A 21,432-nucleotide genomic window follows, 5' to 3' on the forward strand; every position below is an offset into this window, starting at 1 on the left:
GTGTTATCTGTGTTTCACTATTTACATATCGATTTGAATTGTTATTGAGAAATACTTTACGAATCTCAATCTAGGATAATTATCTGTTAGACGCTAAACTCTAGACATAGACTTAGATTTAACATTCGCGTGAGTATCAAATCTTAAAGCTTTGTATTGTTTAATAGGATGAGAGATCGTCGCCTAGACAATATGGTTGAACTTTAGACGGAAGTTTAGACATGAACCATGTTGTGAGCGATATGTGATGATATTGATAATTATTTAGATTATGCATAACTAGTTGGTAAATTACATGTTCGACCGGTGGATAAAATTCAATCATGTAAAGCTCTTATATCTCTCTGAAGCTTTATTTATTTATTCATTTGTTTTACATAGCTTAACTTTAAAGTCAAATATTACAAACCCACGCTTAAAATTGTAGAGACCGTTGAACGGTGTTGATGTTGCATTAATCATTATGGAGACGATAAAAATCAAATACTTACTTCTGCTTGTTGCTTTGCCGCTTCAACAAAATGGTGTCGTTGTTGGGGATTGGTTTTGAGTTAAAAGTATAACAATAGTTTCTATCTTTTAAAGCTTTGTACATTTGTCTATATTTTTTATTTTTACCTTTTTCTATATTTTTGAGCTTTATACATTTTTCTATATTATTAAGTTTTGTTATATTTGTCTATATTGTATACATACTTGTTTAGTTTAAAATTTTTTAGAAAATTATTTTGTGTTTGTCCAAGAAGCTTATCTTTGATTAGATTGAATAAATACGGAGTGATTGTTTCAAGTTTGATTGTATCAACATGGAAATGTTCTAGTAATGATAATAGTTTGAAGGGAAGGTACATTGTCAGATGTACATGTTTAATGCTTTCTATAACATAAAATGAATATGAAACTTATAATTTGTACAAATAGCATGTCATTCATTACTTTGCAATACATGTTCATCTTTGAATCACTTTAGATCATAAGCAAAGGTGAGGAAACTATCATTGTTTACTATATGCATCGGATACACAGAATCCTTGTTTTAACTCGGTTTTATTATATTTAATCTTTCATTTGTGTTGAATTGTATAAAAGCATGAAAATGATCAAATAATTTTGTTCGATTTTGAGCACGACCACTTGACCAAAAGTAACCTACCTTGTGAGTGAGTGAGAATTTGTTAACACATTTGAGTCTTAATGTTCGAATTTATATCAATTTTGACCAGTGGAAATTTTTCTTTGCATGCAAAGGGTAGTTCATTATTGATTTTTGTATAGATTATGAATTTGTTTCTTGAAACACTTGATCTGTCAACCATAACTTGTGGTTGGAATTTTTACCCGTGCCTTAGAAAGTTTGAGAGTATTCACATTACAATGATTGGTTGTATTCAAGTTGGGGAGATAAAAGGTTGATTTCTAAGAGGTTGAGAAAGAAAAATAAAAATTCAGAAAAAGAAAGAAAAGAAAAAGAAAAATCCTTGAAAAAGAAAATTAAATTTTGTGCTAATAAGTTGTGTGAAAAGGAGTAACAGTTATGCAATGAGAAAAAGGTGAATGAGGTTGTGAATGCTTGAGAATTTGAGAAGTGAACACTCTCATTTTTTTAGGAAATATTTTTATTTCAATTACCTTAAGAAATGACCTTTATTTGTTACCCAAGCCACATTACAACCCTTGAAGTCCTTGTCATTTGTGTTTTATGCTTTCAATATGAATTTTTTGGATAAATGCATAATTAGATCTATATGTTAGTAAGATTATTGGGTGCGAGTCAAGTCCCTCATGTTTATTTTTCATCCATCGATGAAGTTGTGTGCTAGGTGTGATTAATTTTTGAAATTGTGTTATATTAGAATTTTGACATGTGTTTTGTGCTTAGAATTTGTTTCATGATCATGGTGTCATTGTAGTATAGTGGTAAGCATTACTTTGCTTGGACTTTTGCAATTTGAACCATACATTTGTTTTTGTTTCTAAAAACTTGTTGATAATGATTTCTTAGTAGTTGCTCTTGTTTATTTAGGTTTGAATGACCATTGTTTAAGTACAAACAAAGTTTTAAGTTAGGGAGAGTTTGATAAGTGCAAATTTGGACTATATTTGTACATTAAAACTTGGTATTTTTCAACTATAATTTGTGATTTCAATAATTAATTTTTCTGATTTTTTTATAGAATGTTATATATTTTGAATTTGGCTTTGGTATCCTTGATGTGTATGCTAAGTGTGCAGGAAACAAAATAATAAAGGCACAAAACCAAGAAGTTAGGAGCAAAGCAAATTTGTTGAAAATAAAGCATGCTCGTCGGGCGAGCAATAGCTAGAAAGAAGCGAGCTCGCCCAACGAGCTCTGGTAAACCAAAAGTGAGGCCTTCCAGACTTTGGGCTGAGGCATAACTACGTCATGGTGTCCATGTGAGGTTTGGAGAACTTGAGTCCGTCGGGCAAGACCTTGGTCACCGGGAAAATGTAGATATTTTCCAAAGGCGGTTTGATGCATTTCTGAGTGATAGATGGGCAATAAAGTGATATTCGTTGGGCGAGAGAGGAAAATTTTGACTTGTATATATTGAATCACATGTTAATTTTTATAGGGGCTCTGAATTTTATTACATTTTTAAGCCACCATGTTTAGTTAGGAGAGATAAATACTTAGAAAACAACAAGTGAGGGTGCTTCTTGAAGATCCGGAGGTGGATTTACCTTTATCGTTGGAAAATCGTGGTGAATGTTTTTTCATCTTCATTCTTTTCTTAAATCCTTTTCTTGTTGGGATTGTATGTAAGTTTACTATTAAAGTATGTATTTTTAGTAATCATGGTGTTATGTACGATATATTTATGAATATATACCGGTGTTATCTTTGTTTCACTATTTACATGTCGATTTGAACTGCTATTGAGAAATACTCTTCGAATCTTGACCTAGGATAATCATATGTTAGACGTTAAACTCTAGACATAGATTTAGATTTAACATTCGCGTGAGTATCAAATCTTAATGCTCTGTATTGTTTGATAGACTGAGAGATCATCAATTAGACAATACAGTTGAACTCCCAACGAAAGTTTAGACATGAACCCTGTTGTGAGTGATACATGATGATACTGATAAGTGTTTAGATTCTACATAACTGGTTGGTAAATTACATGTTCGATCGATGGATGAAATTCAATCCTATAAAGCTCTCATATCTCTCTGAAGCTTTATTTATTTATTCATCCATTTTACATAACTTAACTTTAAATTCAAATCTTACAAACCCAAGCTTAAAATTGTAGAGATCGTTGAACGATGTTGATGTTGCACCAATCCCTGTGGAGACGATAAAAATCAAAATACTTTCTTTTTGTGTTGCTTTACCGCTTTAACACATGGTCATCCGGAATAATAGGAAGCTCAATCTCAGTTGCAAATCCTTCATGGCGTTGTAAGGGGAGAGCCAATGAAGAATATGATTTTTCTCTTTTCGTTAAGCAAGAACGTGAGAAAGAGGAATGGATAGGGTTTGTATTAAGCTATAGAAACGAAAATATGGAAAGAATTTTAAAAAAACATGTCAAAATAGCAGATGCAGAAACAGTTCAATTTTGTGTGAGAAGAATCGACCACATGGAATTTGATTCGATAAGTTTCATAAAAATCCATGGCGAAAGAAAAATGGAAATTGGAGCAGTGTCGTTTCACTGAATATTCCTATGAAATAGGAAGTAATTAAAGTGATCCTGCATGCACAACACTTACATGTACATTGATAGAAAGTTAGTCATAATTACTGACAACGAGCATGATGTGACGTGGCGCAAAATGTGAACCGTGATAAAGTAGTTACAAACAATGCCACTTTTTCTTCATTTAGATGTAGGTCGACAATGACATTTGGGGGGGGGGGGGCATCTATTACACTTGGATTTTCTCCCTAAAGATATGAGAAGATTAATGAAGTTTTATTTAAGGAAGCATTAATGGCAGGTGGTCGACAGACCAATTATGAAGGGTCGACCAAAGTCATCGATACAGCTAGACATGGTTTGGAGGACTCTCATGGAGAAATCCCCAAGATCCAGTGTTAGGAAACATGTCATGAATCTCGAGAGGGACAGTCGATATGAGCCCTCATTCCACCAAAAGGATTGAGTGACCAAACAACATAGTATAAAAGACTTGGTAAGTTTATAAGTCTCGAAGCTTTGATGTGCATCGTCGATAACACGTTGGAGCAGTTATCATCGAGAGGGGGTGACGAAGTGGAAGAAGTGGAAAAGAAGTTACCACTCAACGTGGGTTACAAAAAGATAGCATCTTGAAAAACACTTAAGTGCACTAGTAGGAACCTAAAGAACTGAACGTGGAGAAAATGCAACGAGCCCCTAGTGGTCATAACCGCCGTCGACAGGTATCTTGTCAATAGAATAAATAGAAGACTCATATATTGAATCAAAGGTCGCCAAATTTCATACGTACTCTCCATACCACTATAATACCCGATTCATAGAGCGAGAAACATGTATGCGTTTGCGTCCACCCTTTTTAAATCTTTTTTGTCTCCTTAAACAAAACATGTACTCTTTTCTTTGCTTTATTTAACGTTATTTAGTGCATTTCTACCTTATCATTTATTACAACTTGACTTCATTTAAAGTCTTTTTATCACACTACATTCAGTTCACATGCATGTGTGTTTGCGCAAATTCTTTGCACAAATAACTTTGGAGATTTTCCGAGTTACTCTCACTGAATTTCATACTCATGATTGTTTAACAAAAGCACCGATAAACAGATAAAGCTTTTATTTTAAATTTAAAATATATATTATATATAAAAAAATAAGATATTCATGACAGTTATTGTTGCCATTTATTAAATTTAATAAATAATATTAATTTTATTAAAAATGAAAGATTTTAATTTTTTATTATTATTAATTAAAATTACACTAATGACTATTTCATGAATCTCTTGGGCACTCTTTAGGAATCTTAAAAACTAAGTTTTTATAAAAGTTTGGACATAAATGCATTGTAAATTGAACCATTTGACTTTTAAAAAGAGTAATTTCTTAATATAGAATCCTTAAAGAGTGATCTGGTGGCATTTGTTATCAAAACATTTAAAATTAGACTTTGATTAAAATCAAACTAGATAACAATTAGAAGTATTAAAATATATTTTAATATAATTAAAACTTAAATGAACATTAATTGGAGGTGCGGGGAATCGAACCCCGTGCCTCTCGCATGCGAAACGAGCGCTCTACTATATGAGCTACACCCCCTAGATTTTAACCAAAGGAATTGGGTGACCAAACAACATGATATGAAAGACTTGGTAAGTTTAAAAGTCTCAAAGCTTTGATGTCCATCGTCGATAACACGTTAGAGCAGTTATCGTCGAGAGGGCGTGACAAAGTGGAAAAAGTGGAAAAACAGTTACCACTCAACGTTGGTTATAAAAAAATAACATCTTGAAAAATACTTAAGCGCACTAGTAGAAACCTGAAGAACTGAACATGGTCATAACCGTCGTCGACAGTTATCTTGTCAATAGAATAAATAGCAGACTCATACATTGAATCAAAGGTCTCAAAATTTCATACATTCTCTCCATACAACTATAGTACCCGAGTTATAGAGAGAAATAGTTGAGCGAGAAACATGTATGTGTCTGCGTCAACCCTTTTTTAATCTTTTTTGTCTCCTTAAATAGAACATGTACTCTTTTCTTTGCTTTATTTAACGTTATTTACTACATTCCTACCTTATCATTTATTACAACTTGACTTCATTTAAATTCTTTTTGTCACACTACATTCAGTTCACACGCATGTGTGTTTGTGCAAGTTGTTTGCACAAATAGCTTTGGAGATTTTACAAGTTACTCTCACTGAATTTCATACTTTTAATTGTTTACAAAAAACTCCGATAAACAGATAAAGCTTTTATTTTAAATTAAAAAATATATATTATATATAAACAAAAATGTGATATTCATGACAGGTATTGTTGTCATTTGTTTAATTTAATAAATAATATTTATTTGATTAAAAATTAAAGATTTTAAAAAATTTAAAATAATTTTTATTATTAATTAAAACTACACTAATGACTATTTTAAGAATATCTTGGGCACTCTTTCGGAATCTTAAAAACTAAGTTTTTATAAAAGTTTGTACAATAAACGCATTGCAAATTGAACTATTTGACTTTTAGAAAAAGTAATTTCTTAATATATAATCCTTAAAGAATGCCCTGGTGGAATTTGTTAGCAAAACATTTAAAATTAGACGTTGGTTAAAATCAAACTAGATAACAATTATAAGTATTAAAATATATTTTAATATAATTAAAACTTAAATGAATATTAATTGGAGGTGCAGGGAATCAAACCCCGTGCCTCTCGCATGCGAAGCGAGCGCTCTACTATATGAGCTACACCCCCTAGATTTTAACCAAAGGGATTGGGTGACCAAACAACATCGTATAAAAGACTTGGTAAGTTTATAAGTCTCAAAACTTTGATGTTCATCATCGATAACACGTTGGAGCAGTTATCGTCGAGAGGGCGTGACGAAGTGGAAAAGTGGTTACCACTCAACATGGGATACAAAAAGATAACATCTTGAAAAACACTTAAGCGCACTAGTAGGAACCTGAAGAACTGAACATGGAGAAAATGCAACGAGCCCCTAGTGGTCATAACCGTCATCGACAGTTATCTCGTCAATAGAATAAGTAGCAGACTTATACATTGAATTAAAAGTTTTAAAAATTCATACATACTCTCCATACAACTATAATACCCGATTTATAGAGCGAAACAGTTGAGTGAGAAACATGTATGCGTCTGCGTCCACCATTTTTTAATCTTTTTTGTCTCCTTAAATAGCAAGATGTACTCTTTTCTTTGCTTTATTTAACGTTATTTACTGTAGTTCTACCTTATCATTTATTACAACTTGAATTCATTTAAAGTCTTTTTGTCACACTACATTAAGTTCGCACGCATGTGTGTTTGGGCAAGTTGTTTGCACAAATAGCTTTGGAGATTTTCAAAGATACTCTCAATGAATTTCATACTTGTGATTGTTTAACAAAAATACCAATAAACAGATAAAGCTTTTACTTTAAATTAAAAAATATATTGTATATAAACAAAAATAAGATATTCATGACAGTTATTGTTGTCATTTGTTAAATTTAATAAATAAAAATTATTTTATTAAAAATTAAAGATTTTAAAAATATTAAAAATAATTTTTATTATTAATTGAAATTACACTAATGATTATTTTAAGAATCTCTTGGGCATTCTTTAAGAATCTTAAAAACTATGTTTTTATAAAAGTTTGTACAATAAATGCATTGCAAATTAAAATCAAACTAGATAACAATTAGAAGTATTAAAATATATTGTAATATAATTAAAACTTAAATGAATATTAATTGGAGGTGCGGGGAATCGAACCCCGTGCCTCTCGCATGCGAAGCGAGCGCTCTACCATATGAGCTACACCCCCTTGATTTTAACCAAAAGGATTGGTTGACCAAACAACATGGAATAAAAGACTTAGTAAGTTTATAAGTCTCGAAGCTTTGATATGCATCGTCGATAACACGTTGGAGCAGTTATCGTCGAGAGGGCTTGACGAAGTGGAAGAAGTGGAAAAGCAGTTACCACTCACCATGGGTTACAAAAAGATAACATCTTGAAAAACACTTAAGCGCACTAGTAAGAACCTGAGGAACTCAACTTGGAGAAAATGCAACGAGCCCCTAGTGGTCATAACTGCAGTCGACAATTATCTTGTCAATAGAATAAATAGCAGACTCATACATTAAATCAAAGGTTGCAAAATTTCATACATACTCTCCATACAACTATAGTACCCGAGTCATAGAACGAAACAGGTGAGCGAGAAACTATATGTGTCTGCGTCCACCCTTTTTAAATCTTTTTTGTCTCCTTAAATAGAACATGTACTCTTTTCTTTGATTTATTTAACATTATTTACTGCATTTCTACCTTATCATTTATTACAACTTGACTTCATTTAATGTCTTTTTATCACACTACACTAAATTCACATGCATGTGTGTTTGTGCAAGTTGTTTCCACAAATAGTTTTGGAGATTTTTCGAGTTACTCTCACTAAATTTCATACTTGTGATTGTTTACCAAAAACACCGATGAATAGATAAAGCTTTTATTTTAAATTAAAAAAATATATTGTATAAAAACAAAAATAAGATATTCATGAGCGAGCGCTCTACCATATGAACTACACCCATTTGATTTTAACCAAAGGGATTGGGTTACCAAACAACATGGTATAAAAGACTTGGCAAGTTTATAAATTTTAAAGCTTTGATGTCCATCGTCGATAACACGTTGGAGCAATTATCGACGAGAGGGCGTGACAAATCGGAAAAGCAGTTACCACTCAACATGGGTTACAAAAAGATAACATCTTGAAAAAAACTTAAGCGCACTAGTAGGATCCTGAAGAACTGAACGTGGAGAAAATGCAACGAGCCCCTAGTGGTCAAAACCGCCGTTGACAATTATCTTGTCAATAGAATAAAGAGCAGACTCATACATTGAATCAAAAGTCATAAAACTTCATACATATTCTCCATACAACTATAGTACTGGAGTCATAGAGCGAAACAATTGAGCGAGAAACATGTATGCTTCTACGTCCACCTTTTTTAAATCTTTTTTGTCTCCTTGAATAGAACATGTACTCTTTTCTTTGCTTTATTTAACGTTATTTATTGCATTTTTACCCTATCATTTATTACGACTAGTCTTCATTCAAAGTCTTTTTGTCACACTACATTCAGTACACACGCATGTGTGTTTGTGCAAGTTGTTTGCACAAATAGCTTTAGAGATTTTCCAAGTTACTCTCACTGAATTTCATACTTGTGATTGTTTACCAAAAACATCGATAAACATATAAAGCTTTTATTTTAAATTAAAAAATATCTTGTATATAAACAAAAATAAGATATTCATCACAATTATTGTTGTCATCTGTTAAATTGAATAAATAATATGTATTTTATTAAATATTAAAGATTTTAAAAATTTTAAAAATAAATTTTATTATTAATTAAAACTACATTATTGACTATTTTAAGAATCTCTGGGGCACTCTTTAAGAATCTTAAAAACTAAGTTTTCATAAACGTTTATACAATAAATTCATTGCAAATTGAACTATTTGACATTTAAAAAAAGTAATTTCTTAATATATAATCCTTAAAGAGTGCCCGGGTGGTATTTGTTAGCAAAACATTTAAAATTAGACGTTGGTTAAAATCAAACTAGATAATACTTAGAAGTATTAAAATATATTTTAATATAATTGAAACTTAAATGAATATTAATTGGAAGTGCGGCGAATCGAACCTCGTGCCTCTCGCATGCGAAGCAAGTGCTCTACCATATGAGCTACAAACCCTTGATTTTAACCAAAGGGATTGGGTGACCAAACAACATGGTATAAAAGACTTGGTAGGTTTAATAGTCTCAAAGCTTCGACGTCCATCGTCTATAACACATTGGAGCAGTTATCATCGGGAGGGCTTGACGAAGTGGAAAAGTAGTTACCACTCAATGTGGGTTACAAAATGATAACATCTTGAAAAACACTTAAGCGCACAGGTATGAACCTGAAGAACTGAACGTGGAGAAAATGCAACGAGCCCCTAGTGGTCATAACCGTCGTCGACAGTTATCTTGTCAATAGAATAAATAGCACACTTATACATTGAATCAAAAGTCGTAAAATTTCATACATATTCTCCATACAACTATAGTACCCGAGTCATAGAGCGAAACAGTTGCGCGAGAAACATGTATGCGTCTGCGTCCACCCTTTTTAAATCTTTTTTGTCTCCTTAAACATAACATTTTCTCTTTTCATTGCTTTATTTAACGTTATTTACTACATTTCTATCTTATCATTTATTACTACTTGACTTCATTTAAAGTCTTTTTGTCACACTACATTCAGTTCACACGCGTGTGTGTTTGTGCAAGTTGTTTGCACAAATAGCTTTGGAGATTTTCCGAGTTACTCTCATTGAATTTCATACTTGTGATTGTTTACCAAAACAAACCGATAAAGAGATAAAGCTTTTATTTTAAATTAAAAAAATATATTGTATATAAACAAAAATAAGATATTCATGACAATTATTGTATTCATTTGTTAAATTTAATAAATAATGATTGTTTTATTAAAAATTAAAGATGTTAAAAAATTTGAAAATTATTTTTATTATTAATTGAAATTACACTAATGACTATTTTAAGAATCTTTGCGGCACTCTTTAAGAATCTTAAAAATTAAGTTTTTATAAAAGTTTGTACCATAAATGCATTGCAAATTGAACTATGGTTAAAATCAAACTAGATAACAATTAGAAGTATCAAAATATCTTTTAATATACATAAAACTTAACTGAAATATTATAATTGGAGGTGCAGGGAATCGAACCCCGTGCCTCTCGCATGCAAAGCGAGCGCTCTACCATATGATCTACACACCCTTGATTTAAACCAAAGGGTTTGGGTGACCGAACAACATAGTATAAAAGACTTGGTAAGTTTATAAGTCTCGAAGCTTTGATGTGCATCGTCGATAACACGTTCGAGCAGTTATCGTCGAGAGGGCGTGACGAAGTGGAAGAATTGGAAAAGCAGTTACCACTCAACATTGGTTACAAAAAGATAACATCTTGAAAAAAACTTAAGCGCACTAGTAGGATCCTGAAGAACTGAACGTGGAGAAAATGCAACGAGCCCCTAGTGGTCAAAACCGTCGTCGACAGTTAGCTTGTCAATAGAATAAAGAGCAGACTCATACATTGAATCAAAATTCATAAAATTTCATACATATTCTCCATACAACTATAGTACTTGAGTCATAGACAATTGAGCGAGAAACATGTATGCTTCTACGTCCACCTTTTTTAAATCTTTTTTGTCTTCTTGAATAGAACATGTACTTTATTCTTTGCTTTATTTAACGTTATTTATTGCATTTTTACCATATCATTTATTACAACTTGACTTCATTCAAAGTCTTTTTGTCACACTACATTCAGTTCACACGCATGTGTGTTTGTGCAAGTTGTTTGCACAAATAGCTTTAGAGATTTTCCAAGTTACTCTCACTGAATTTCATACTTGTGATTGTTTACCAAAAACACCGATAAACATATAAAGCTTTTATTTTAAACTAAAAAATATCTTGTATATAAACAAAAATAAGATATTCATGACAGTTATTGTTGTCATCTGTTAAATTTAATAAATAATATGTATTTTATTAAAAATTAAAGATTTTAAAAAATTTAAAAATAAATTTTATTATTAATTAAAACTACATTTATGACTATTTTAAGAATCTCTGGGGCACTCTTTAAGAATCTTAAAAACTAAGTTTTTATAAAAGTTTAAACAATAAATTCATTGAGAATTGAACTATTTGACATTTAAAAAAAGTAATTTCTTAATATATAATCCTTAAAGAGTGCCCGGGTGGTATTTGTTAGCGAAACATTTAAAATTAGACGTTGGTTAAAATCAAACTAGATAATAATTAGAAGTATTAAAATATATTTTAATATAATTAAAACTTAAATGAATATTAATTGGAAGTGCGGGGAATCAAACCCCGTGCCTCTCGCATGCGAAGCGAGCGCTCTACCATATGAGCTACACCCCCTTGATTTTAACCAAAGGGATTGGGTGACCAAACAACATAGTATAAAAGACTTGGTAAGTTTAAAAGTCTCAAAGCTTTGATGTCCATCGTCGATAACACGTTGGAGAAATTATCGTCGTGAGGGCGTGACGAAGTGGAAGAAGTGGAAAAGTAGTTACCACTCAATGTGGGTTACAAAATGATAACATCTTGAAAAACACTTAAGCGCACTAGTATGAACCTGAAGAGCTAAACGTGGAGAAATTGCAACGAGCCCCTAGTGGTCATAACCGTCGTCGACAGTTATCTTGTCAATAGAATAAATAGCACACTTATACATTGAATCAAAAGTCGTAAAATTTCATACATATTCTCCATACATCTATAGTACCTGAGTCATAGAGCGAAACAGTTGCGCGAGAAACATGTATGCGTCTGCGTCCACCCTTTTTTAATCTTTTTTGTCTCCTTAAACAGAACATTTACTGTTTTCTTTGCTTTAGTTAATGTTATTTACTGCATTTCTACCTTATCATTTATTACTACTTGACTTCATTTAAAGTCTTTTTGTCACACTACATTCAGTTCACACGCATGTGTGTTTGTGCAAGTTGTTTTCACAAATAGCTTTGGAGATTTTCCGAGTTACTCTCACTGAATTTCATACTTGTGATTGTTTACCAAAACAAACCGATAAACAGATAAAGCTTTTATTTTAAATTAAAAAAATATATTGTATATAAACAAAAATAAGATATTCATGACAATTATTGTATTCATTTGTTAAATTTAATAAATAATATTTGTTTTATTAAAAATTAAAGATGTTAAAAAATTTGAAAATTATTTTTATTATTAATTGAAATTACACTAATGACTATTTTAAGAATCTCTGAGGCACTCTTTAAGAATCTTAACAACTAAGTTTTTATAAAAGTTTGTACCATAAATGCCTTGCAAATTGAACTATGATTAAAATCAAACTAGATAATAATCAGAAGTATCGAAATATCTTTTAATATACTTAAAACTTAACTGAATATTATAATTGGAGGTGCGGGGAATCGAACCCCGTGCCTCTCGCATGCAAAGCGAGCGCTCTACCATATGAGCTACACCCCCTTGATTTTAAGTAAAGGGATTGGGTGACCAAACAACATGGTGTAAAAGACTTGGTATGTTTATAAATCTCGAAGCTTTGATGTGCATCGTCGATAACACGTTCGAGCAGTTATCGTCGAGAGGGCGTGACGAAGTGGAAGAATTGGAAAAGCAGTTACCACTCAACATGGGTTACAAAGAGATAACATCTTGAAAAAAACTTAAGCGCACTAGTAGGATCCTGAAGAACTGAACGTGGAGAAAATGCAACGAGCCCCTAGTGGTCAAAACCGCCGTCGACAGTTATCTTGTCAATAGAATAAAGAGCAGACTCATACATTGAATCAAAAGTCATAAAATTTCATACATATTCTCCATACAACTATAGTACTTGAGTCATAGAGCGAAACAATTGAGCGAGAAACATGTATGCTTCTACTTCCACCTTTTTTAAATCTTTTTTGTCTCCTTGAATAGAACATGTACTCTTTTCTTTGCTTTATTTAACGTTATTTATTGCATTTTTACCTTATCATTTATTACAAGTTGACTTCATTCAAAGTCTTTTTGTCACACTACATTCAGTTCACACGCATGTGTGTTTGTGCAAGTTGTTTGCACAAATAGCTTTAGAGAGTTTCCAAGTTACTCTCACTGAATTTCATACTTGTGATTGTTTACCAAAAACACCGATAAACATATAAAGCTTTTATTTTAAATTAAAAATATCTTGTATATAAACAAAAATAAGATATTCATCACAGTTATCGTCGTCATCTGTTAAATTTAATAAATAATATGTATTTTATTAAAAATTAAAGATTTTAAAAATTTTAAAAATAAATTTTATTGTTAATTAAAACTACATTATTGACTATTTTAAGAATCTCAGGGGCATTCTTTAAGAATCTTAAAAACTAAGTTTTTATAAAAGTTTAAACAATAAATTCATTGAAAATTGAACTATTTAACATTTAAAAAAAGTAATTTCTTAATATATAATCCTTAAAGAGTGCCCGGGTGGTATTTGTTAGCAAAACATTTAAAATTAGACGTTGGTTAAAATCAAACTAGATAATAATTAGAAGTATTGAAATATATTTTAATACAATTAAAACTTAAATGAATATTAATTGGAAGTGCGGGGAATCGAACCCCGTGCCTCTCGCATGCGAAGCGAGCGCTCTACCATATGAGCTACACCCCCTTGATTTTAACCAAAGGGATTGGGTGACCAAACATTATAGTATAAAAGACTTGGTAAGTTTAAAAGTCTCAAAGCTTTGATGTCCATCGTCGATAACACGTTGGAGAAATTATCGTCGTGAGGGCGTGACGAAGTGGAAGAAGTGGAAAAATAGTTACCACTCAATGTGGGTTACAAAATAATAACATCTTGAAAAACACTTACGCGCACTAGTATGAACCTGAAGAGCTGAACGTGGAGAAAATGCAACGAGCCCCTAGTGGTCATAACCGTCGTCGACAGTTATCTTGTCAATAGAATAAATAGCACACTTATACATTGAATCAAAAGTCGTAAAATTTCATACATATTCTCCATACAACTATAGTACCTGAGTCATAGAGCGAAACAGTTGCGCGAGAAACATGTATGCGTCTCCGTCCACCCTTTTTTAATCTTTCTTGTCTCCTTAAACAGAACATTTACTGTTTTCTTTGCTTTAGTTAATGTTATTTACTACATTTCTACCTTATCATTTATTACTACCTGACTTCATTTAAAGTCTTTTTGTCACACTACATTCAGTTCACACGCATGTGTGTTTGTGCAAGTTGTTTGCACAAATAGCTTTGGAGATTTTCCGAGTTACTCTCACTGAATTTCATACTTGTGATTGTTTACCAAAACAAACAGATAAAGCTTTTATTTTAAATTAAAAAAATATATTGTATATAAACAAAAATAAGATATTCATGACAATTATTGTATTCATTTGTTAAATTTAATAAATAATATTTGTTTTATTAAAAATTAAAGATGTTAAAAAATTTGAAAATTATTTTTATTATTAATTGAAATTACACTAATGACTATTTTAAGAATCTCTGAGGCACTCTTTAAGAATCTTAAAAACTAAGTTTTTATAAAAGTTTGTACCATAAATGCCTTGCAAATTGAACTATGATTAAAATCAAACTAGATAACAATTAGAAGTATCAAAATATCTTTTAATATACTTAAAACTTAACTGAATATTATAATTGGAGCTGCGGGGAATCGAACCCCGTGCCTCTCGCATGCAAAGCGAGCGCTCTACCATATGAGCTACACCCCCTTGATTTTAAGTAAAGGGATTGGGTGACCAAACAACATGGTGTAAAAGACTTGGTATGTTTATAAATCTCGAAGCTTTGATGTGCATCGTCGATAACACGTTCGAGCAGTTATCGTCGAGAGGGCGTGACGAAGTGGAAGAATTGGAAAAGCAGTTACCACTCAACATGGGTTACAAAGAGATAACATCTTGAAAAAAACTTAAGCGCACTAGTAGGATCCTGAAGAACTGAACGTGGAGAAAATGCAACGAGCCCCTAGTGGTCAAAACCGCCGTCGACAGTTATCTTGTCAATAGAATAAAGAGCAGACTCATACATTGAATCAAAAGTCATAAAATTTCATACATATTCTCCATACAACTATAGTACTTGAGTCATAGAGCGAAACAATTGAGCGAGAAACATGTATGCTTCTACGTCCACCTTTTTTAAATCTTTTTTGTCTCCTTGAATAGAACATGTACTCTTTTCTTTGCTTTATTTAACGTTATTTATTGCATTTTTACCTTATCATTTATTACAACTTGACTTCATTCAAAGTCTTTTTGTCACACTACATTCAGTTCACACGCATGTGTGTTTGTGCAAGTTGTTTGCACAAATAGCTTTAGAGAGTTTCCAAGTTACTCTCACTGAATTTCATACTTGTGATTGTTTACCAAAAACACCGATAAACATATAAAGCTTTTATTTTAAATTAAAAAATATCTTGTATATAAACAAAATAAGATATTCATCACAGTTATCGTCGTCATCTGTTAAATTTAATAAATAATATGTATTTTATTAAAATTAAAGATTTTAAAAATTTTAAAATAAATTTTATTGTTAATTAAAACTACATTATTGACTATTTTAAGAATCTCAGGGGCATTCTTTAAGAATCTTAAAAACTAAGTTTTTATAAAAGTTTAAACAATAAATTCATTGAAAATTGAACTATTTAACATTTAAAAAAAGTAATTTCTTAATATATAATCCTTAAAGAGTGCCCGGGTGGTATTTGTTAGCAAAACATTTAAAATTAGACGTTGGTTAAAATCAAACTAGATAATAATTAGAAGTATTAAAATATATTTTAATACAATTAAAACTTAAATGAATATTAATTGGAAGTGCGGGGAATCGAACCCCGTGCCTCTCGCATGCGAAGCGAGCGCTCTACCATATGAGCTACACCCCCTTGATTTTAACCAAAGGGATTGGGTGACCAAACAACATAGTATAAAAGACTTGGTAAGTTTAAAAGTCTCAAAGCTTTGATGTCCATCGTCGATAACACGTTGGAGAAATTATCGTCGTGAGGGCGTGACGAAGTGGAAGAAGTGGAAAAATAGTTACCACTCAATGTGGGTTACAAAATAATAACATCTTGAAAAACACTTACGCGCACTAGTATGAACCTGAAGAGCTGAACGTGGAGAAAATGCAACGAGCCCCTAGTGGTCATAACCGTCGTCGACAGTTATCTTGTCAATAGAATAAATAGCACACTTATACATTGAATCAAAAGTCGTAAAATTTCATACATATTCTCCATACAACTATAGTACCTGAGTCATAGAGCGAAACAGTTGCGCGAGAAACATGTATGCGTCTCCGTCCACCCTTTTTTAATCTTTCTTGTCTCCTTAAACAGAACATTTACTGTTTTCTTTGCTTTAGTTAATGTTATTTACTGCATTTCTACCTTATCATTTATTACTACTTGACTTCATTTAAAGTCTTTTTGTCACACTACATTCAGTTCACACGCATGTGTGTTTGTGCAAGTTGTTTGCACAAATAGCTTTGGAGATTTTCCGAGTTACTCTCACTGAATTTCATACTTGTGATTGTTTACCAAAACAAACAGATAAAGCTTTTATTTTAAATTAAAAAAATATATTGTATATAAACAAAAATAAGATATTCATGACAATTATTGTATTCATTTGTTAAATTTAATAAATAATATTTGTTTTATTAAAAATTAAAGATGTTAAAAAATTTGAAAATTATTTTTATTATTAATTGAAATTACACTAATGACTATTTTAAGAATCTCTGAGGCACTCTTTAAGAATCTTAAAAACTAAGTTTTTATAAAAGTTTGTACCATAAATGCCTTGCAAATTGAACTATGATTAAAATCAAACTAGATAACAATTAGAAGTATCAAAATATCTTTTATATACTTAAAACTTAACTGAATATTATAATTGGAGCTGCGGGGAATCGAACCCCGTGCCTCTCGCATGCAAAGCGAGCGCTCTACCATATGAGCTACACCCCCTTGATTTTAAGTAAAGGGATTGGGTGACCAAACAACATGGTGTAAAAGACTTGGTATGTTTATAAATCTCGAAGCTTTGATGTGCATCGTCGATAACACGTTCGAGCAGTTATCGTCGAGAGGGCGTGACGAAGTGGAAGAATTGGAAAAGCAGTTACCACTCAACATGGGTTACAAAGAGATAACATCTTGAAAAAAACTTAAGCGCACTAGTAGGATCCTGAAGAACTGAACGTGGAGAAAATGCAACGAGCCCCTAGTGGTCAAAACCGCCGTCGACAGTTATCTTGTCAATAGAATAAAGAGCAGACTCATACATTGAATCAAAAGTCATAAAATTTCATACATATTCTCCATACAACTATAGTACTTGAGTCATAGAGCGAAACAATTGAGCGAGAAACATGTATGCTTCTACGTCCACCTTTTTTAAATCTTTTTTGTCTCCTTGAATAGAACATGTACTCTTTTCTTTGCTTTATTTAACGTTATTTATTGCATTTTTACCTTATCATTTATTACAACTTGACTTCATTCAAAGTCTTTTTGTCACACTACATTCAGTTCACACGCATGTGTGTTTGTGCAAGTTGTTTGCACAAATAGCTTTAGAGAGTTTCCAAGTTACTCTCACTGAATTTCATACTTGTGATTGTTTACCAAAAACACCGATAAACATATAAAGCTTTTATTTTAAATTAAAAAATATCTTGTATATAAACAAAAATAAGATATTCATCACAGTTATCGTCGTCATCTGTTAAATTTAATAAATAATATGTATTTTATTAAAATTAAAGATTTTAAAAATTTTAAAAATAAATTTTATTGTTAATTAAAACTACATTATTGACTATTTTAAGAATCTCAGGGGCATTCTTTAAGAATCTTAAAAACTAAGTTTTTATAAAAGTTTAAACAATAAATTCATTGAAAATTGAACTATTTAACATTTAAAAAAAGTAATTTCTTAATATATAATCCTTAAAGAGTGCCCGGGTGGTATTTGTTAGCAAAACATTTAAAATTAGACGTTGGTTAAAATCAAACTAGATAATAATTAGAAGTATTAAAATATATTTTAATACAATTAAAACTTAAATGAATATTAATTGGAAGTGCGGGGAATCGAACCCCGTGCCTCTCGCATGCGAAGCGAGCGCTCTACCATATGAGCTACACCCCCTGATTTTAACCAAAGGGATTGGGTGACCAAACAACATAGTATAAAAGACTTGGTAAGTTTAAAAGTCTCAAAGCTTTGATGTCCATCGTCGATAACACGTTGGAGAAATTATCGTCGTGAGGGCGTGACGAAGTGGAAGAAGTGGAAAAATAGTTACCACTCAATGTGGGTTACAAAATAATAACATCTTGAAAAACACTTACGCGCACTAGTATGAACCTGAAGAGCTGAACGTGGAGAAAATGCAACGAGCCCCTAGTGGTCATAACCGTCGTCGACAGTTATCTTGTCAATAGAATAAATAGCACACTTATACATTGAATCAAAAGTCATAAAATTTCATACATATTCTCCATACAACTATAGTACCTGAGTCATAGAGCGAAACAGTTGCGCGAGAAACATGTATGCGTCTCCGTCCACCCTTTTTTAATCTTTCTTGTCTCCTTAAACAGAACATTTACTGTTTTCTTTGCTTTAGTTAATGTTATTTACTGCATTTCTACCTTATCATTTATTACTACTTGACTTCATTTAAAGTCTTTTTGTCACACTACATTCAGTTCACACGCATGTGTGTTTGTGCAAGTTGTTTGCACAAATAGCTTTGGAGATTTTCCGAGTTACTCTCACTGAATTTCATACTTGTGATTGTTTACCAAAACAAACCGATAAACAGATAAAGCTTTTATTTTAAATTAAAAAAATATATGTATATAAACAAAAATAAGATATTCATGACAATTATTGTATTCATTTGTTAAATTTAATAAATAATATTTGTTTTATTAAAAATTAAAGATGTTAAAAAATTTGAAAATTATTTTTATTATTAATTGAAATTACACTAATGACTATTTTAAGAATCTCTGAGGCACTCTTTAAGAATCTTAAAAACTAAGTTTTTATAAAAGTTTGTACCATAAATGCCTTGCAAATTGAACTATGATTAAAATCAAACTAGATAACAATTAAAAGTATCAAAATATCTTTTAATATACTTAAAACTTAACTGAATATTATAATTGGAGCTGCGGGGAATCGAACCCTGTGCCTCTCGCATGCAAAGCGAGCGCTCTACCATATGAGCTACACCCCCTTGATTTTAAGTAAAGGGATTGGGTGACCAAACAACATGGTGTAAAAGACTTGGTATGTTTATAAATCTCGAAGCTTTGATGTGCATCGTCGATAACACGTTCGAGCAGTTATCGTCGAGGGGGCGTGACGAAGTGGAAGAATTGGAAAAGCAGTTACCACTCAACATGCGTTACAAAGAGATAACATCTTGAAAAAAACTTAAGCGCACTAGTAGGATCCTGAAGAACTGAACGTGGCGAAAATGCAACGATCCCCTAGTGGTCAAAACCGTCGTCGACAGTTATCTTGTCAATAGAATAAAGAGCAGACTCATACATTGAATCAAAAGTCATAAAATTTCATACATATTCTCCATACAACTATAGTACTTGAGTCATAAAGCGAAACAATTGAGCGAGAAACATGTATGCTTCTACGTCCACCTTTTTTAAATCTTTTTTGTCTCCTTGAATAGAACATGTACTCTTTTCTTTGCTTTATTTAACGTTATTTATTGCATTTTTACCTTATCATTTATTACAACTTGACTTCATTCAAAGTCTTTTTGTCACACTACATTCAATTCACACACATGTGTGTTTGTGCAAGTTGTATGCACAAATAGCTTTAGAGAGTTTCCAAGTTACTCTCACTGAATTTCATACTTGTGATTGTTTACCAAAAACACCGATAAACATATAAAGCTTTTATTTTAAATTAAAAAATATCTTGTATATAAACAAAAATAAGATATTCATCACAGTTATCGTCGTCATCTGTTAAATTTAATAAATAATGTATTTTATTAAAAATTAAAGATTTTAAAAATTTTAAAAATAAATTTTATTGTTAATTAAAACTACATTATTGACTATTTTAAGAATCTCAGGGGCATTCTTTAAGAATCTTAAAAACTAAGTTTTTAGAAAAGTTTAAACAATAAATTCATTGAAAATTGAACTATTTAACATTTAAAAAAAGTAATTTCTTAATATATAATCCTTAAAGAGTGCCCCGGTGGTATTTGTTAGCAAAACATTTAAAATTAGACGTTGGTTAAAATCAAACTAGATAATAATTAGAAGTATTAAAATATATTTTAATATAATTAAAACTTAATTGAATATTAATTGGAAGTGCGGGGAATCGAACCCCGTGCCTCTCGCATGCGAAGCGAGCGCTCTACCATATGAGCTACACCCCCTTGATTTTAACCAAAAGGATTGGGTGACCAAACAACATAGTATAAAAGACTTGGCACTACGCCAAATAAGGGAATAGAGGGCGCTTATTTTGGCCTATAACAGCGCTTTTAAGCGCCCTCTAATCTGGCGCTGGCATAGGTAAAGACAGCGCTTTGTTTTCCTGGAGAAAGCGCCCTCTAAAGTTGTCAATGTAAAGTGTTTAGAGGGCGCTTTCAGGAAAAAGCGCCCTCTAAAGTTGTCAATGTAAAGTGTTTAGAGGGCGCTTTCAGGAAAAAGCGCCCTCTAAAGTTGACAATGTAAAGTGTTTAGAGGGCGCTTTCAGGAAAAAGCGCCCTCTAAAGTTGTCAATGTAAAGTGTTTAGAGGGCGCTTTCTGGACAAAGCGCCCTCTAAAGTGTTAGTTATTTTAAAAAAAATTGTTTGAAAAACAGTGGATATTTAATTGGTAACCTGTTCGCATGCTGCAAAAGTGTAAAATTCATATTGATTTCATCCTTTAATCCAATGTTATACACCATTAATCCATTGATATATACAACATGAATCCATTTATATACAACATTAAT

General features: G+C 31.6%; 10 non-coding genes across 10 annotated transcripts; all 10 read right to left on the reverse strand.

Annotated features, from left to right (window-relative positions):
* Nucleotides 1-5,202: 5,202 nt before the first annotated feature.
* On the reverse strand, nucleotides 5,203-5,275 carry TRNAA-CGC (transfer RNA alanine (anticodon CGC)). Its single transcript has one exon. It is a non-coding gene; the product is annotated as a tRNA-Ala (tRNA).
* A 2,168-nt stretch (nucleotides 5,276-7,443) lies between these two features.
* On the reverse strand, nucleotides 7,444-7,516 carry TRNAA-CGC (transfer RNA alanine (anticodon CGC)). The gene has a single exon. It is a non-coding gene; the product is annotated as a tRNA-Ala (tRNA).
* Nucleotides 7,517-11,667: 4,151 nt separating this feature from the next.
* On the reverse strand, nucleotides 11,668-11,740 carry TRNAA-CGC (transfer RNA alanine (anticodon CGC)). The gene has a single exon. It is a non-coding gene; the product is annotated as a tRNA-Ala (tRNA).
* Nucleotides 11,741-12,768: 1,028 nt separating this feature from the next.
* On the reverse strand, nucleotides 12,769-12,841 carry TRNAA-UGC (transfer RNA alanine (anticodon UGC)). Its single transcript has one exon. It is a non-coding gene; the product is annotated as a tRNA-Ala (tRNA).
* Nucleotides 12,842-13,954: 1,113 nt separating this feature from the next.
* TRNAA-CGC (transfer RNA alanine (anticodon CGC)) lies at nucleotides 13,955-14,027 on the reverse strand. Its single transcript has one exon. It is a non-coding gene; the product is annotated as a tRNA-Ala (tRNA).
* A 1,020-nt stretch (nucleotides 14,028-15,047) lies between these two features.
* Nucleotides 15,048-15,120, reverse strand: TRNAA-UGC (transfer RNA alanine (anticodon UGC)). Its single transcript has one exon. It is a non-coding gene; the product is annotated as a tRNA-Ala (tRNA).
* A 1,111-nt stretch (nucleotides 15,121-16,231) lies between these two features.
* TRNAA-CGC (transfer RNA alanine (anticodon CGC)) lies at nucleotides 16,232-16,304 on the reverse strand. Its single transcript has one exon. It is a non-coding gene; the product is annotated as a tRNA-Ala (tRNA).
* Nucleotides 16,305-17,323: 1,019 nt separating this feature from the next.
* On the reverse strand, nucleotides 17,324-17,396 carry TRNAA-UGC (transfer RNA alanine (anticodon UGC)). Its single transcript has one exon. It is a non-coding gene; the product is annotated as a tRNA-Ala (tRNA).
* A 1,113-nt stretch (nucleotides 17,397-18,509) lies between these two features.
* TRNAA-CGC (transfer RNA alanine (anticodon CGC)) lies at nucleotides 18,510-18,582 on the reverse strand. The gene has a single exon. It is a non-coding gene; the product is annotated as a tRNA-Ala (tRNA).
* Nucleotides 18,583-20,793: 2,211 nt separating this feature from the next.
* On the reverse strand, nucleotides 20,794-20,866 carry TRNAA-CGC (transfer RNA alanine (anticodon CGC)). Its single transcript has one exon. It is a non-coding gene; the product is annotated as a tRNA-Ala (tRNA).
* Nucleotides 20,867-21,432: the final 566 nt, after the last annotated feature.

Source organism: Lathyrus oleraceus, chromosome 6, assembly GCF_024323335.1.
Source record: "Lathyrus oleraceus cultivar Zhongwan6 chromosome 6, CAAS_Psat_ZW6_1.0, whole genome shotgun sequence".
NCBI lineage: Eukaryota > Viridiplantae > Streptophyta > Magnoliopsida > Fabales > Fabaceae > Lathyrus > Lathyrus oleraceus.